The sequence below is a fragment of the Lasioglossum baleicum genome, chromosome 11 (assembly GCF_051020765.1).
Source record: "Lasioglossum baleicum chromosome 11, iyLasBale1, whole genome shotgun sequence".
Classification (NCBI taxonomy): Eukaryota; Metazoa; Arthropoda; class Insecta; order Hymenoptera; family Halictidae; genus Lasioglossum; species Lasioglossum baleicum.
Window position 1 is genome coordinate 892,286 of NC_134939.1, and position 11,873 is coordinate 904,158.

Consider the following 11,873-nt stretch of genomic DNA (forward strand, 5'->3'; position numbering starts at 1 on the left):
ATACCGTTAATCCGCGATCGATCCACCGCCGCACAGTGGTCCCTTTCAGCGATTTAGCTGGCCAAAAGTCGATTTCAAAAATTTACCTAAAGTGTGAAATTTTTTGTGCTTGCTGTACTTTAATATATGGGGGACAATGTACTAAGATTTTTTTTATCATTCAGGCACCCATGAAGTGGTGTACTTCATCGAAAGTTAAAGATTTTCGTAGTACGTGTCTTACTGCTAAAATTCGATGAGACAGTTTTTATATGTTTCAAGTAAGTTGTTCATATTTCTTTCCAGTATATAAAAGTTTGGCAAGTAAGTATGGACTATACTTTCAACAATTTTGTATCTTTTTGTTGCATATCTTATGGTAATTATTTACATTTCAACACGATTAGTATGTAAGTAAGATGTGTTACGATTATGTAACACTTTATGAGTAATTATGTTGTATATCAGGTTGCGTCCGAGAATTTTTTTAAGCGCGGTTGTAATTGTCAAAGGTTTGGGCTTACAGCAAAACAAAAAAAAGTTGCACGAGTTTGCACCTTTTTTTTACAGCATTTTGTTTATCGCGCCAAGCGGTCCTTGCGTTTCGGGCGCGCACGCTTTCCAGACGTAAACACTTGAGATGAAATGATGTTTTTAAAATACTTAAACAAATACAAAATGATACTATATGTGATTTGAAAACGTTGCGGCATCATTAAACATTATAAATAATTTTGGCCAGCTAAATTCAATGAAAAGTTTCGGTTCGGAAGCTTTTCGGTGCAAATGCCCAATTGTCACCACGATGTTTTGAACATTTCGGATAATCTGGCAAGAAAATGTTTCGAACAAAAGTTAATCGATACTCGGTCATCTATAAATTCCAATAAAAAAATTTGACAAAAATTTTTTTTTAAATAAAAAATATTATCATGTTAATTTTTTAAATGCTACTAAATATTGTTTTATTTCATATTGTTGTAGCTGATGTCAAGACGAATCCAATGACCTACTTAACTACGGCTTTAAGTCTTAAAATAATGCTAGAATAATTTTGTCCAGCTAAATGGCCCGTTTAGACCACTGTGCGCCGACTCGACACACCGCTGCGCCGTCAATATTACCTCCTACTGTTCCTCTGTACTGTTCCACTAATTGCAAATATATATATATTTACATGAACCCAAAAGCCAGTGTTCTCATTTGCGGAAGACGAATCCTCGACAACTGACTGAGCCGGCGAACTTCTCCCGAAGTAGTTATTACTAATGTAATAAACTTCATTCATTCAAAAATTATGGATTACCCTTGTTTGAATGCCTGAATAGCCAGTTTCCAATTATTATTTATTATTCACACGATTTTTCAGATATTTCCGTTGGTGTGACAAAAAAATGTTTCCTACAAAAAGTAATCAGTACACAGTCTTTTACAAATCTCAGTACAAAAAATTTAAAAACAAAATTTGGTTTAATAAAAAATTGTGTTCACCTTGATTATTTATTTACAATTGCATATTTTTTATTCAATAATATTATAGCTGACGCCAAGACTAATCCAACGATATATTTAATGTGGTCTTTATGTTTTGAAATAATGGTGAACAGCCAGTTTTCAAATATTATTCATTATTCACACGAGTTTTCAGACATTTCCGGTGGTATGACAAAAAAATGTTTCCTATAAAAAGTAATCAGTAATCTTCTACAATAGTCTATCTACAATAGTCTTCTACAGTAGTCTTCTACAAATCTCAGTACAAAAAATTTGAATAATTTCTTTTTTTAAATAAAAGATTGTGGTCACCTTTAATATTTATTTATAACTATATATTTTTTATTTAATAACATTATAGCTGATGCCAAGACGAATTCAATGACCTATTTAATGTGGTCTTTAAGTTTTGAAATAATGGTGAAATAGGCGTGAACAGCTACCGAGCCATTCTGGCCCACTGTGCGCCGTAGGGCGGCGGTGATTGATCTCGCTCGGGTATATCGGTGTGAACACCACCACAACATTGACTCGAGTTTATCGAATATTCAAACTTCTTAATGTTCATTATTGTATGCAAATTTTCCAGAAAAAATTGTAACGTTTTATCGAAAAATATTCCAAAAGAAGTTAATTTTTAACATATTTTTAAAACAAATTATTATTTTTTCAATCAGTTTACACGAAAAGATTCGCCATTCAAAGACGCACAAATTGGATATTGAAATTTTTGTCTAGGCCTAATACTTTCGGAGATATTCAGTGAAATAGAATTTTCCACCCCTTTGAGAGCTATTTTCACCCCCTTAACATGAATCTCAGCCGCTATATAAAATAAGTGAAATATTTTTTTGAGTTCTATAACATACCAAAGTTTCATTAAAATTGGCGTGTTACGTTTGGGTAACCTCCCTTGTTAGTTTTTCTCAATAAATTTTGAAAAACACAATAAAAACTGTTTATTTAATGTAAACCTACATCAATATTGTTTGTACTTACCTAAAATAACAACACAGAATATATTAATAACCTGTAAAGTATTGCACGTTTTGTCTGGCATTGGTTGATTTAAGCGAGGAAAACACCTTTATTCTTGGACGACATCTACAGGGTGTTCATCTGAAAACTTTCCAGCCGAATATCTCGAAAGGTCTGAAAGCTATTAAAAACGTGTAGAACAAGAATTTCGACGGGTAAAGAAGGGGGCAGTATCAGTTTTTTATTTGGGTGGCATTTTCAAGATCATTTGAAGGTCAACTTTGTTTTTTCATATGGAAACCTGCAGATAAAAAAGTGCGCGGATAAAGAAAAGTATACTACGAAATATGCTGGTTTTTTATGTACAATAAGATCCCATAATAAAAAATATAGGTTTCCATTTGAAAAAACAAAGTTGACCTCCAAATGGCCTTGAAAACGCCACCCAAATAAAAAACTGATACTGCCCCCCCTTTCCCCCTCCAACTCCTTGGATACGCGTGTTTTACACTTTTTAAATATCTTTCATACTTTCCGAGATATTCGGCTGGAAAGTTGTCAAATGAACACACCCTGTATGTAGAATAGTTCATACCTACTTGTACTACATTAATAAATACAAGCTAGAGAAATTTCGCTCATATTATAATAAAATAACCAATTAACGGACTTGCCCCGTAGACGAAGTTACCTCACTCCATCTTAACTGGATTTATTTTGAAAATACTAGTAATAACAATATATTTTTTAGTACATTAATATCGCAGGAGTATAAACATGTTATTTTGTTTGTTAGTTGCCAAATTATTCAGATACAGTAAAATTATATGATTCTATCCAAGAATAGTCGATTAAATACGAAACTAGTTACAGAATGAAATGGCAAAAGTTATTAACCATCACCGGGTTTTTCTAAGCGTTCAGACCGTGTCAGAAACGACCGCCCGTACTATGTAGTCCATCCGAGATAAAGAGGATTGATGTCTAGAAGGTTCTTGACACCAAGAGAAACTAATCAGAATTATGTTTCGGCCGACAGACACTCACAATTAGATTGCGTCTGTAATCTTCCAGGATCCCGAAATAACTGTATAATTCGAACTTAGGTGAAAGATTTTCTGTAGAGGAGCGATGGATATTACTCGCGGTGAGAATGGTTCTGATAAAATAATCTAATCAGCAAAATCTATGGATTAGAGATTCACAGCTTAACTTCCAGTACTATGACATCGAGTCAGACTCGAGATTAAGATATGGAACAGAATCTACTCAATACGTATGTTATTAATAGACAGCGGATTTTATTCAATTATAACAAAAATGAGTAGGTGTAATTTAAAACAGTAAAAACATTAGAAGAATTTAAATACATATTCTAAACATACGATGAAAAAAATCAATGAATAGTTTTCGTAGTAATCATAATTTTTGAAAGTATTCGAAACATACGATGTAAAAATCAATCGAAGATTCATCAGAGGGTACGTTTTTGTTCAAATGATAGGTTGCGTCCCTAAACTTCTGATACGCACTGTACATAATACACGGTTTAGTTTCGTCTAAAACAGGACACCTAAATATCTCTTCAGGTTATTGTGATGCAAAAAATATTTGTTACGTAATGTGCATGGTGTCAGTGGACCAAATCTCTGACACGAATTTTTTCCGGAGGTCATTTTTTTCGGAGTTATCAAGGTCATCGTTGTTTTTTAATACATAACTACATTTTTATTTTATTGCATCGGGTAACTGATCGAAAAATACATTCAGATATGTATAATAACGTGACCTTGAGCTTGATCCGAAGGTAAAACTTTAATTTTCCAAGATCAAGATCATTTCAAGGTCATGTTATTATATTACATATCTGAATGTATTTTTCGATCAGTTACCCGATGCAATAAAATAAAAATGTAGTTATGTATCAAAAAACATCGATGACCTTGATAACTCCGAAAAAAATGACCTTTGGAAAATATATTCTTGCCAGATATTTGGTCCACTGGTAATATGCACATTACGTAACAAATATTGTTTGCATCACACTAACCTGAAGAGATATTTAGGTGTCCTGTTTAAGATGTAACACCCTGTATAATTCGGTAGCGGGCCATTCTATTCCGAAAATTATCGTATAATGAATTTCATCTCCTTGGCCAAACTTATTTTATCCAACTATAAAGTTGAAATTGGTAGTATCCAGTTCTACGTGGTACCTGCTTTAGCATTGTACGCGTACATATGTCATAATGAAAGTTCTTATTAAGGGATTCTAACTAAATTCTTCTTCGATTTCTCAATGTGGCAGACTCTACGCTCCAATGTGTAGATCATGTTTACATGCAGTTGTGTTCTAATTTTGTGAAACGTTCGATATAACAGTTGGTGGGCGAAGGATAACCAAGAAACTAACTTCTAAGTCATGTATAACATATTGCCGAATTAAGCGGAACCATAGTCAACACTCTCTATTCACTGAAAGCTTGGGCCCAAAGGTACTCCGGAACTTTCTAATTAAAATTCAAAACATGATGATACCTCTCAGACGGAGCCGTAAACCTCGAGAAAAGCTATATGACCAGCAGCGTGACCATTATACAATAGTTTGTAATGCAGCGGTCTCCCGTGTTTTCCCAATTCCAATACATATTCTCATTTCTATTATAAACCTTTTCGAAACAAATGAAAGATTCATTTTAATAATCGTCCAATCTAAAATTTATTTCAATATTTTACACATTGATTCATATGTACGTATGTATTCATCTTCCTATTCACTCGAATAAATTAAACAACGTAAATAAGAGTCCCGAAAGTCTAAAGTATCTTAAATTTTACACACTTAAAATTTAGCATTTGTTCCCTCCCTTTATCAAATTACTTTCGAACCTTCTGTCAACTTTAATTACTATCTATTTCAATTTTCCAATTAAAATGATCGTGTTAGATCATGTTTTGTTTGACGATATGAGAAATAATTTTCGTATGAGAATTTCCACCATACAGTCGGTCACAGAAATATTGGGACACTCTTAAAAAGACGATAACTTTTTTAATATCGGACCAATCGATTTGAACTTTTTTTGGAAAGCAAGAGCAATTTGTTTACTACAGGATGTGAAAAGAAATTTTTCAAAACTTGCAATAGATCGGAATTGTAGAAAAAATATTAAAAGTTGCATTATCAACTTTTTTATGTGGGCCTATATTGAAAATTTAAAAAGTATATTTTGTAGATCTGTGTCGGTTATATGCACTGTGAAAGAATGACAGGCATTGAAAGATGTAAGAATCCTTAGATTTATTGCAGTTACAGGTCGAAAATCGTGAAAAATTGCAATCTTCACCATCTTTAAACGTTTGTAGCTCATTGCAACGTCGACCGATTTTGACGAAATTTTCAGAATATGTTTAATTGACATAGATCTACAAAACGTATTTTTTAAATTTTCAATATAGGCCCACATAAAAAAGTTGTGAACAGCAACTTTTAGCATTTTTTCTACAATTCCGATCTATTGCAATTTTGTCCCAATATTTAGTAATTATACAGAAAAGTACTGCCCACTCCGATTTTGATAAAATTTAAATATGTTATAGATATTGACATTTTGAACAACTTTTTCCTTATCCAATATAGGGGGGTCGCTTTTAGTTTTCGAGATATTTGCAAAAAACTCGCGAATACTGTATTGAATTTTTCGTATTCCTGCACGCTCCGCTGCAACGTAAACCTGTTTCGGTGCGGCGTTTGTTTACATTTTGACTCTGTAGAGATGAGGTAGAAAACGGGAGGGCGGAAAGAGCCGGCCTGACACCACACACACCCACCCAGTGCTTAACACGCACCCAGTGTTTCTAAAAAGAAGGTTTCCGTTAAGAAATTAACATTTGCGCAAATTTTCAATATCATGTTCGTAATCAGCACGTGAAAATACGTAAGAATCTAGAGCATAATTTAGAAACAGTGGGTGCGTATGAAACACTGGGTGGGTGTGTGTGGTGTCAGGCTGGCTCTTTTCGCCCCCCTCTGTTTTCTCTCTTATCTCTACAGCGTCAAAATGTAAACAAACGTCGCACCGAAACAGACTTACGTTGCAGCGCAGCGTGCAGGAATACGAAAAATTCAATACAGTATTCGCGATAGTTTTTTGCAAATATCTCGAAAACTAAAAGCAACCCCCTATATTGGAAAAGGAAAAAGCTGTTTAGAATGTGTTGCTGCATAACATATTTAAATTTCATCAAAATCGGAGTGGGCAGTACTTTTCTGTATAATTACCCAATATTTTTGTGACCGACTGTATACAGGGGGGTCCGTGTAAATAAGGCCACCTAAATATCTACTCCAATTGTGGGGGTACAAAAAATATGTGTACTATTTGAATGGTTTGAAGGAATCATTATATTGCAAACAATATTTTTTTTCGAAGGTGGTTCAAAGGCGGTTCGATCGTGTATCATATCTCGTCCAACCAATTGATACTTACGTAGTCTGTAATTAATACTTACCAGCAATCATAGTATACATATGTTTTCTCGGGCTGTTCTTTTCCTCGCGTATAACCAGAAATCTTTGCCGTACTCCTATAAATTTTTGTCTCTTTCCTATGGACACGAAGATGCGAGAAATCCAATTTTCGATCCTGGAGGATCAATGGTTTAAAAGTTATAAGTGTTTAAAGTTGAGCGATGTTCAGTGTTTTTGACAGGTTAGCGCCACCTAGCGACTATGCTCAGCAAGGGGCGCAGGACCGTCACTACACACATCATGGCGGAGCTAACCTGTCAAAAACACTGAACATCGCTCAACTTTAAACACTTATAACTTTTAAACCATTGATCCTCCAGGATCGAAACTTTGATTTCTCACATCTTCTCGTCTAAATCTACTGGATAACATAGGAGAAAGGAAAAAATTTATAGGAGAAAAGCAGAAATTTCTGGTTATGCAAGGAAAAGTTTACCCAAGAACGGTTACACCACATAACGTCCCCCTCCGTACCAAGCAACTTTTCCTCAAGCATTTTTTTGATAGAATCATTTCTAAATTTGAAGGTATTTTATTGTATTGAGATAAAACACACATCGTGTATTGTATGTATTTGTGCTTACAATAAGTAAAAATAGTAAATGATGAACATTTACAAGATATATCAGAGAAGCGATATTCAATAGCATAACACGAGTAGCTAGCTTAAATTTACCATAATTTTGTAGAAACTAAATTGAATGTTATTTCTTCCCTTCATTATTTTAATAGAGGAGAAATCATATATTGATACCTTCAATTCTGAAAATTTTCCATAAAAATTTTGAATTTCATCCACTCAATTTTGCTATAAATACATACTAATAAGTTTCTTCAAATTTCACCAAATCAGTTGATTCGTTTGAGAAGGTGTATAGGTAAATTAGTCTAGACGACATATAAAGGAATTATGAAAAATTAAAATTGATTTCAAAAGTTTTTTATCTAATTGTAAGACTATAACGAAAGTTTATACAATACATATTCTAAGGTTGCAATTCTATGTATACATGCTTGCAAATTGCAATGCAATTCGATCAAAACAAGTGAAAGGAATTGAAAAACATAAAGTGGCCCCTAGACGATCAATAATATTGTCAATATTCGTTTCAATATTGACGGAGGATCATATTGATGGAAATATTGATCGTCTAGGAAGGTATTGAAGCGTCCTATCAATATTGGCGGATATTGATAGAAAATTATATTTTCTGTCAATACTGAAGAACCGTTTGAACGTCCAGGAGCTTTATTGTCAATATTTCCTTTAATATAAGTTGCTTGTGAGACCACGAAGTGAGAACATGGCTGACCCACCGAGCTCCCCTTCTAGTGATTAGGGTTCCGTTCGGGATCGGGATTTCACAACCCTGTTTATAGCGACATATCGTGATTATCCAGAATTGTGGCGTGTGAAGACAAAAGATTATTTTAACAAAACCAAAAAAGCAATTGCAATGCAAAAAATTGTTGATGCATTGAAACAATGTAAACCAGACTTTACGGTTGAACAATTAAAAATGAGAATTCTACAGCCCCGACCTGCAGCACGAATATTTTTGCGAGAATAAGTATTGGTGAGAATATATTGATGAGTTTATATTGAAGCATATTGATGCGCGCTTCAATATACAGGGTGTTTCGTCTAAAACAGGACACCTAAATATCTCTTCAGGTTATTGTGATGCAAAAAATATTTGTTAGGTAATGTGCATCGTGTTAATGGTCTACATATCTGGCACGAATATTTTTTTCGGAGTTATCAAGGTCATCGATGTTTTTTGATACATAACTACATGATTTTTTTTATTGCATCGTGTAACTGATGGAAAAATACATTCAGATATGTATAATAATATGACCTTGAAATGAGCTTGATCTTCGAATATTAAAGTTTTACCGAGAACTGATGTCTATTGAGATCGTAGGCTTTGACCAAGACTCTACATCAAGAGCGTGAATGTAAATAAACATGTTTACTGTCGCAATACTGATGATACCTAACGGTTTAAAATTCCGATCAGTTTCAATTTATCTATCCGTGTATCAAGGTGCTGTTTGAAATGAATTACTCAATGCAAGAGAAAGTTGATATGGTATTCGTTTACGGTAAAGCTGATCATTGATAAAGGGAAGCAGTTCGAATGTACAAAGATAAATTTCCAGACCGTAATTGTCTATCACGTTCTCCTTATGCAAAGGTGATCAGTAATGTTCGTAAAACTGGTACTGTTGTGAAAAATCGTGTAAGAACCAGAACTGTTACAAACGAAAGAAACAAAATAACTATAAAGTTAACCAAACCCCACATGTGAGTTTAAGACAACTCGAGCGTGAAACTGGCATTTCTAAAACAAGCACAATACGGATATTGGAAGAAGAAAAATTTCATCCCTATCATCTATTGTTACATCAGGACCTTCACGGAACAGATTTTGTAAATCGTATGAATTTTTCTCGGTGGGGTTTGCAGCGATACGAAAATGACGAATCATTTTTTAAAAGAGTACTATTTACCGATGAAGCATCTTTCACCAACCATGACAGGACAGCTAAATCTAAGAAACATGGATTATTGGTCAATTGACAATCCACACTGGCTAAGATTAGTGAATAAACAAAGACCATGGAGTGTAAATGTCTGGTGTGGCATATTAAATAATATAATCAAATAATTGTTCTTTATTTCATAAACGGTACTTTAAATGGAGAAAAGTATGCAACAATCTTGCAAAATGAGCTACAAATGCTTCTTCATGATGTACCACCAGATATCCGTTTAAGAAAGTGGTATCAGCATGACGGTTGTCCGGCTCATTCTACACGCCTTGTCAAACAAATTTTGGATTTACAATTTTGAAATCGATGGATTGGTCTTACCGGAGTTGTAGGATGGCCACCGCGTTCACCAGACCTCACACCAATGGACTTTTTTTGTGGGGAAAATTGAAACTACCAGTTTATAATGAACGACCAACTACACCAGTGGATATGAACATTGTTCGGTCATTGCACGTTTCAGAAAATGTATCAACGTAGAAGGACACCATTTTGAACATCTCTGATGATAACTTAAGAGAACATGAGTGTTGTTTTAACAGTTGACACGTACACACATCTGTTGATCGTTATTCTTAGTGTGATAAAAAATATTTTCTTTGCATTCATAGGTTCAGGAGACGTAGCCGAAGATATTCGACATCAGTTCTAGGTAAAACTGTAATTTTCGATGATTAAGGTCATTTCAAGGTCATGTTATTATACATATCTGATTGTATTTTTCGATCAGTTACACGGTGCAATAAAATAAAAATGTAGCTATGTATCAAAAAACATCGATGACCTTGATAACTCCGAAAAAAATGACCTTCGGAAAAAATATTGTTTGCAATATAAATGGTTCCTTTAAACCATTCAAATAGTACACAAAATATTTGTTGTACCCCCACAATTGGAGGAGATATTTATGTGGCCTTATTTAAACGGGCCTCCCTGTATACGTAAATCTTTCGCGTATCTTCATTTCCTTAGAAATTAATTTATGAGTAGGTTCGCCAAAATAATTGATACTTAATTAACCCTTTAAGTACAAGTTTTAATTTTGTTTCACACTTATAGTTTGCTTAGAAAGAGAATAAAATCGTGGGCGATTGAAACTACTAGAAAAACCCACAAAATAATAGCAAATAGCAACAATTTTTTTACTATAAATCATAGCAAAGTGTTATGAAACGTAGCTACCTTCTTGCGGGATTTTTGTTAATTAATTTTACATCTATGTTTGCAATACGAAATTAAAGGAAGTAGAACCGGTCGTTGACTATGTACTACGTTATGAAAGTGTATTTTCTCGTATTTATAATAAACGCACTCTTAACATGTTCATTATGTATTGCGTTTAACCCGCAGAGTAAACAGGGTTAAAGAGGCATTGTTTTATCTCTGGATTGTGATGCTGGCAGTTTTCCGGCATAGTAGTAGCCGTTATTCGTCATCTTAATGCATAACCGGAAGACTGAGCGACGCACCAGCAGCTTATAAACGGCGCGATTATTCTAACTTGACCTATCCGCCCCTTTCCAATGTCTCCTCCCTCAGCTATGCTATGGTATCTCCTTCGTTCAGAAAAGGTTAATGTTGGCTGCTGGTTAGCCTACTGGCCTCTGTAAATACGTCTATATATTTGAATTTCATAGGACGCGCGACGCGACTCAACTCGAGTCGGCTGCTAGAATATTTTCCAATTCCTTTCTTTTCCTTAACCCTTCTATCCTTCCTAAAATACGTTGATTTCAAACAGAAGCATATACGTATTAGCTTTTTAGCATAAAACCCTCCAATTCTTTTATTATATGAACAAAAGCAACGCATACGTGCTTTAGGGTGGACCTTATTATTCGACTACCAAAATTTTTTGTTGCCACCTCCTAAAATTGTAACAATAAGTGAGGAAATGACCTGGAATAAAATTGGGCCCGAGGTGACCACGAGAAACCGGCACGCATCAAATATGAAAATTTTGAATTTTTTAAACCTTGACATAAATGTACGTTATGAGATATCGTTGAATTTGTCTTTTTTCTCCTTGAGGACACATAGCATAAGAGATAGCATAAACAGTTATTAATAAAAAAAACATCCATGACCACGACAACTTGAAAAAAAATTTCTTTCCCTGTCACTATATTCACTTCCTTATACACTACAACTTTTGTTTGAAGAGTTTTTTTATATAACAACAAATAATTGAGACATTAAATATTTTTGTTGCAACCCTTGATAAATGCAAGGTGAGCGATCAGGATGCCGCACAGTGGGCTGGATCGAAAAATTTAGTGACATTTCACGAAAAAGTCGACTTTCTCATATCGATTTCTAATTGTATTGCTTC

The 11,873-nt window shown here is 34.2% G+C and overlaps 1 protein-coding gene across 4 annotated transcripts in view; it reads right to left on the reverse strand.

Annotated features, from left to right (window-relative positions):
- LOC143213737 (opioid-binding protein/cell adhesion molecule homolog) overlaps positions 1-11,873 on the reverse strand; it is a 918,132-nt gene that overhangs the window by 537,103 nt on the left and 369,156 nt on the right. The gene's annotated exons all lie outside the window — the stretch shown is intronic.